The 7,764-nt window shown below is 34.2% G+C and overlaps 1 pseudogene; it reads right to left on the bottom strand.

Moving 5' to 3' along the window:
- Window positions 1-687: 687 nt before the first annotated feature.
- Window positions 688-2,955, bottom strand: LOC133683024 (dnaJ protein homolog 1-like; annotated as a pseudogene).
- Window positions 2,956-7,764: the final 4,809 nt, after the last annotated feature.

The raw sequence follows: 7,764 nt of genomic DNA on the forward strand, positions 1-7,764 counted from the left end.
GGCGTTGGTGATCCCATCAGGTAGGCTAGCTAGGCATGATCTCATTTTAAACTACTTGATGTATTCTCTATAATTTTCGATTTACTAGAAATTGTTTTCTTCAAAACTGAAAAATATTCCACAAGTAAACATGATATAAATGTTTCCTCGCATCCTTCCTTCCTGCGAAATATCAGAAAGCAAATACAGGCAACAAAACTACTTGTTAGCTTAGGGCTGTGACTCGAGACTTTACAGCAGTTTATGCCTTCAAAGTAGATGCGTATCATGAACAATTTAAGGAAGCAAACATGCCGCGAGATGATGGAAAATCCCTTAGAAGCAAGGCTTTAGGCAATTTAAATAATAGTGAAGATCAGTGAAATATCTTGACAACAGGACCAAAATGACGAAGCCAGGAAAACAGATATACGAAAAGATCAACCGGGAGTGCTCCTCTCTCCGCACTGGCATGCATGCCAACATAAAATGAACTAAGAAAACAGAATTTAGAGAAGATCCCACCAGTCTTTAGCTAGTTGGTCTCACAAATTCATTTCCAGACATAACAAAAACAACCTAACACTTTATTATTTGAGGGGAAGATATCCAGAACTCACTCTCTTGATCACAAATAAGTTGCAACTCCGCAACTGCATAGCACATGTTTTGATTGGGCAAGATGATGATAATTATGATGAGCCAAAATTTTGGGATAGTACACGCAATAAAACATCTATGAATCTTTTTATGTCTATTATGAATATTGGTACATCTTAATTTTATTGTCAAAAACATGAGACTAACCGAGATAGATAACACAAACCATAAATACGCAACATAAAGTGAGGGTAAAGAATCTAACTAGAAACACTACAGATTATAAATCGAATATAATTAACTTGAGAAGACGAATATGTAGAACAAATAATGTCTTCACACTACAGATTATAAATCGATGCTAACCCATCATTGCAGGATTCAGCTTGACAGACAAACAGTGATATATGGCTTCCTGTTGGGTACACTGCACTCAGGACGTGGATGGTTCTTCATCCTCATCATATGCCTCCTCCTGCTGGTGCTGCCTTTTCTCCTCCTCCATATTGACATCATGCATTATTGTGTCTTCGCACTGCTGAGGAGATAGACTCCCAGAGTCAGGGAACTCCACATTAAAACGGATATAAAGCTTGCCCTTCATGAAGGGCCTGAGATAATGTGGCATTCCTTCATCATTAATTGCTTTGTACTGACCTGAATTCAGAAGGATGTCAAGTGATCAAGAGTGAGGAGCTAAGAATGAAATTCAAAGAATAAATTTACAAGTAACACCAGGTTTTATGATCTTGCCAGGATTTGATTTGATAAGAAGCTGCCGACCATCAAGATGAGTAAGGGAAAACTGATACCCACAAAGAGCCTCTGTTAAACTGATAGTGCGTTTCACATAGAGATCATCCAATTTCCTTCCAAAATTGGGGTGCTCTTTCAATTGCAATACAACAACAACATCCCCTTGTAATTGAGTCAGGCTGCAAATCACATGATGAAAAATATGATTTTGTTTAATGCAATTGCATAAGAGAAAATTCTGTTAAACTATAGACATTATTGGAACAACGAAGAACTAAAAATTATATTAAAGTCTAATGGCAAGAATTAAATTGCAGATCAACCACCATCTTCAAATGCATTCACAAAATTGATTCTGAAGTGTCGCAACCGCATCAATGTGGGCATTCAGAAAATTGATAATAAAATGTGTCCATTCTTGCACCAGTTAGCAGGAACAGAAAACAAAAACCTCAACAATGCTGGTTCTTGGAACTCTTAAAAACTAGAATCTTGTCCAAGGGGCATCCTATGGTACCCCCCCCCCCCCCAAAAAAAAAGAAAAAAACAAAAAAGAAAAAAAAGCATATCTTTTCTTTCCATCTTTCATATTTTAAAAAAATGCAATCTGACTTTACTTACAGCTTCATCAGCTTGACCTTCAAAAACTATTTTCTGGCCATGTTGCATTCCCTTCTCAACATGCACCTCCAGCACCATCTTTTCTTGTGTCACCTTGTTACCTCTGCATAGGGTTGCATTTATCCTTCTCACTAATGAGCTCACCAGCAACCATGATAGATGCATTTCAGAATGGAAATAGAGCAAAAATGAAGAAAGGGGAAGAAATCTGTTTCAGTCAATAACCTGAACCTCTGCATTCAGGACACACATGCTGCTGCATTTGTTGGACCATGCCCAATCCGATCTGTTGAATTGGAACTTTCATTCCGGAATCTTGGCAGCCATGACATGTACCAGAGGCTCCACTCTTTGAACCTTTCCTGAAATATTAGCATACATATAAAAACAAAAGTCCATCCACCTACACACTAGACAAAAAGGTTTAAAACAAACCCAGGCTGGTATAAAAAAAAAAAAAAAACAGGGTGGTGAGGTATGAAGAAAAATACAGCCAATCTCATCAAAGAAACTGCAACTCACAAACTATTAAAAGAGAACTGGTGAGGGCCACACAGGCAAAAACAACTTTCAAGCGAACTAATAAAGTTAAGGTAAAAGAACATACCCTTTACATTTGGCACACAAAATGTTTCTAGAAAGAGAGTTTCATGGATGTTCCATTGTACAAGTCCTCTAAGGAAACCCTCAGAGAGTGCACCCTATCTTCACCTTGCTTCAGCCTTCTTCCTATTGAGCTGCCACCACCTGAAAAATACAGATACTTGAGAACCTTTATCTAAGAAAATTAGTCAATAAAAAGCAAAATGCATCAAGGAGTCTCTCAGCCTCACCGCCAAAACCACCTCTGCTAAAAAATGATTTAAAAAGATCAAATGGACTATGACCACCACCACCTCCTCCCATTCCCTCCTTAAATGCATCTACCCCATATTGATCATAAATTTCTCTTTTATCCGGATCACTAAGGACTTCATAAGCTTGAGATAACTCCTTGAACCGGTAAAAAATTATCAATAGATGAGCGTCAGAAGGCACACATAAACAAACTAGATCAATCACACTATGCTAATGAACACCTTTTCTTTCAGATTTTGCAACAATAACACTAGAAGTTGATAAATAGATGATTGTAACAAAACACAAACCATTGCAAACTTGTTAGCACTGTGTTTTTATCTTGATGATGAAGGAAATTCAACACCCAGAGATCCATGCATGGTCTTCAACCAAATTTTTAATCTTTACATGTCACATATTTCTTGTACATGGATCGTAGACATTCAGACTTTCCTAAAGTGAAATCGATATTTTTGCAACCTAGTTTTAGTGATAATACTAAACAAAAGTTATGACTTCCTAAAAGTAAATAGCATCCACCACCATAGCAAACAACCACCCAGAAGTTTAAAAAGAAAGAACTGAAAAACCATGACAGCAACTATTCATTTAGAATCATCATGATGTGATTGACAAGTCATGACTCCAATGCACCCTTGCCTCGGCCAGATGCAGATGTGAGTGCCTCTAGCACTTGGCTACCAGGCACAACTCAAATATGGTTCAGAGCCGAATGGGCATCACATACTCCTTACACAACTCAAATAAAGCGATTTTTAATAAACTTCCTATTCAGGATCTCCACCTTTATCAGGATGATTCTTTATGGCAGCTTTCCTATAAGCCCTCTTCAGTTCATCTTGACTTGCACGTTTTGACACGCCAAGAACCTCATAATACTTGGTGTTTTTACACATCCTCGGAACACTACGCCCATACATGATTACAACACCTCAACAATGCTGTTCCAAAGCTAGGTCAAGTCAGGACATCAAGAATAATCATCCACACATGAAATCATCAAACTCTAGCCTAACATAAAAAAACTCATGTTCCGAGGGAGAAAAAAATAAAGGCCAAGCCCTCACCAACTAGCGATACTTAATCGTACACGCAGAAAAACACATGTATGCGCTATAAACCTTGCACTTCATTCGTACACTCCAATCACTTTCAGTTGCCAATATCTTTTAGACATCTTAACTTAAAGTTCTCTAACCAATACACAAAATTAATAACCCTCAATTAGCCAAAACTTAACAAAATTAACAAAAACAAACCCTCTTTTTAGCTCGAAATTTGCTGTGCTGCACTCAAAATTGCTGCTTTTGTTACTGAATGCAAACAATCTAGCCTCGGTTAGCCAAAACTTAACAAAATTAACCCCCTTTTTAGCTCGAAATTCATTGTGCTGCATTCAAAATTACTGCTTTTGTTACTGAATGCAAACAATCTAGCCTCGATTAGCCAAAACTAACCATTAACAAAACCTAACAACAACAAAAAAAATAACAACTTTTTAACTTTCCAGCATCGGAAATCAGAAATTGAGACACGAAACGACAGAATCGATTATCACAACACAAATATCCAACTAGAACATATCAAAAGAAAAGAAAAGAAAAGAAGATTGTAGATAAATTATAAATTACCAGTTAAACGCAAGAGGACGTTGTCGCTTCGTTTACTTCAGGTAGAGAGAGAAAGTGGAAAGAGTTAAGCGAAAGAGAGGGGAATTTATAAGGTCCCTCACTAGAGTCGTTGCTACTTCCTCTTCTTCTCTCCTTACGAATCGCAGAGCTTTTTAACTTCTCTCTCCATGTGTTGGCACGCGGGAAGATAATTATGAAGAAAGCTAAAACTTTTATCTTTTTATTCTTCACCAAAACTGAGATAATTATGTTGTTGAGGGTGTAATTATTTTTTTTATTGGATATATTTGATATTAAAAGAATAATTAAAGATTTAATAATTTGTTTGGATTTTTTTGGGCTGTAGGATATACTGATTAGCTATTTATTCAGGGTATAAAATTTTATTCTTTGGATTAGAAGTTTCTTTTATCTTTATTTTTATTTTTTTATTGAAATAGTTTAATTATTTGAATGGTCAGTGTGATTTTTGAGGCGGGTAGAAAAAAAATAAAAGAGAAGAAAAGGAAAGCGGATCTAATATTCTTGTCAAACCCAATATCAATGAATCTGGCGTGTTGGCCAGACCCAACCACCATGGGTTTGACAGGCATACTAGACCCACTTAAACTTGGATCAGACATGTTTAATAATATTATTAGACTTAATATATTTATTATTAGTATAATTATTAATATATTTGAAAAAAATAATATTACTATCGAAAAAACTATAAATTTGATTTGAAAGCATATCATACCCACTTAAACTTGGATCAGGCATATTTAATATTATTATTGATATTGTTATATTTATTATTATTAATAAAAAAATTAAAAAATATTATTATTATCGAAAAAAACCATAAATTTAATTTGAAAGGTAAAATTATTATTGTTGTTGTTACTACTATTAATATAATTATTAATAAATTTGAAAAAAAAATGATATTGATCCGTTGTGAAACGCGATCTAATATACTAGTTTTTATCATTGACATGGTTGTGTTTGTATTTAGTCACATGTGAAGTCTCATTGTAAGACTTAACTTTCATGGATAGTATAATACATATGATTTTTTAAAGTTATTTTTGAAATATATTAAAATAATATATATTTTTTAATTCTTTAAAATTTATTTTTGATATCACAACATTAAAATAATTCAAAAATATAAAAAATAATTAATTTAAAGCTATTTAAAAAAAATATGAATAAACTACAATGCCAAACAAGATTTTAGACTTTACAATCATCTTAGATTAGTGAAAAAATCCGATTATTTTTTTATAAAAATATAAAATGTGTTTACCTATGCGTTTAATTTTTATGCATTTTAAATTACAATTTAAACTAAAAATATTACTTTAACTGCCTTTTATTTTAATCATAACTCAAAACAACTCAAAACGCATAAACAAACAAGCTAATTAGATATTTTGTATTTTTTAAAAATTAAAAACTGGTTCAATTTTCTTTTATCAACCTGACCCATGATTTAGATTTTGAGTCAAATTAATTTTATAACCATGATAAAGATATAGATTCAAGAGTCTGACTAGAGATGTCTGTCATCGCAGCCATTAGATGGGAAATATCAGACAGTTTAATTTTGTGTGTGGAGTGCTTGGATTGGAAGGCTGCTTGTAACCTAGAATTTTGAGTTCGTTGGTCGTGTCTTAAGGTCGGGAAGCTCAATTTCGTTTGGGTTCCAAACACAACGAGACGCAAGTTTCCTAGTATACTGGATTCTAGAGCATCATTATAACTTCCTAATGAAGATGCACCACATTATGTAATTAATGAACGTCATCCATCTTGATTTTCTTTCTATCTTCTTTGAGTTAGATACATTAATTATGCTTTTTTATTTTATTTATAGAATACTATAAAATTTCTCCTCAAATGACTCTCCTTTCATTAAAAGTAAAACCTCCAGGCATAGTTTTGAAACCCGAACCGACCCGGCAGGTCGACCCGGAGCCCGACTAACCTGGGCATGGGACCGATCTGGATCTAAACAAAAATCAGCCTAGGAGTTGGCCCAACAAAACCCGGTCAACCGGGGACCCGGCCAACCTGGATAAACCCAGCTGAAACTGGACCTTCTTTATATATATATATAAAGGTTACACTACGTCGTTTTGGCTAAAAGACCAAAACAACGAGATGAACGATGCACTGATGCATTGATGTAAAATTGCTGCAATTGCTCGGGTCACCATTGCTGATGCAGATACCACAGTTAGTCAGTTAGTAATCATAGCTAATTCACTTATTTTTAGTCTATTAATGGAATCTTTGAAAGCTCCTCTCTCTCTTGAATTCTTCGTCTCTCTGCTCCTTATCCAGTTATCCCTTTAAGATACACAACTTGGTACTAGCCCCTGTATTATATATTTATATATAGTAATTTGAAACATTCAACTGACGATGCTAGCTAGAAATCTTCAGATTTGAAAGAAGACATGTATGTGAAATCTTTCAAAGTAGATAGCCTCCAAGCCTTGGAGTCCAAGGGCAACATGCATGGTAGATGGGGGTATTGTTGCGACCTTCTGCCTCGCTGCTGCTTTACCAGTATATATAATTGAAGGCTGTACAAGGATTTGTAACTAATTAGATATTTTATATAGGTATTTTTTTGGGTTGATCCGGGTCAACTCAGATCAACACATCTGACCTGTGATCCGATCACTGGACCTGGTCGATAACCGAATCGGGTTTCAAAACTATACCTCCAGGCCTTTAAAGTCTTGGAAGTATTTTAGTTTGAAGATTTTGTTCCGAAGCTGGCTGGATTAATATCTTGTAAATAAATAAATAAATAAAACACTCTTGTTTTAATAAAAATAATTGACTTGTACTGGTACAGTTACATAACAACTTACACCCTTTTACAAATCATTTCCCGAACTTGAGGTGATGCCACAGTTAATTTTGAGACGTCGTATATATAAACATTTGAACTTTTCCTGTGAAATCTTATTTGTTTTTCTTCCAAGTTATTGGGGTGAAACTTAATACTCTATGACATTAATCATCTATCCAATACCTTATAATCAATCAATGACGATCGAAGACCTTAATAAAATTGACTCGCTAGTAATCAAATATAGAATGTATCAACTATTGGAAGAAAATTACTGTGGTATGAGTTTATTAACAAAAAAAAAAAAGGCAAAATTAAAGAACAAAAAAAATGTTTGAAACTCTTTTATACATCTTTTTTCTCTATTATATTTATATTTTAAGTTTTTGATTACAAGATTATTTATAGGTTTAAACTATTAGACAATTAAGAATTAAACTAACTAAAAAATAACTTAATCTAAAT

The sequence above is a fragment of the Populus nigra genome, chromosome 2, assembly GCF_951802175.1.
Source record: "Populus nigra chromosome 2, ddPopNigr1.1, whole genome shotgun sequence".
NCBI classification, from domain to species: Eukaryota; Viridiplantae; Streptophyta; class Magnoliopsida; order Malpighiales; family Salicaceae; genus Populus; species Populus nigra.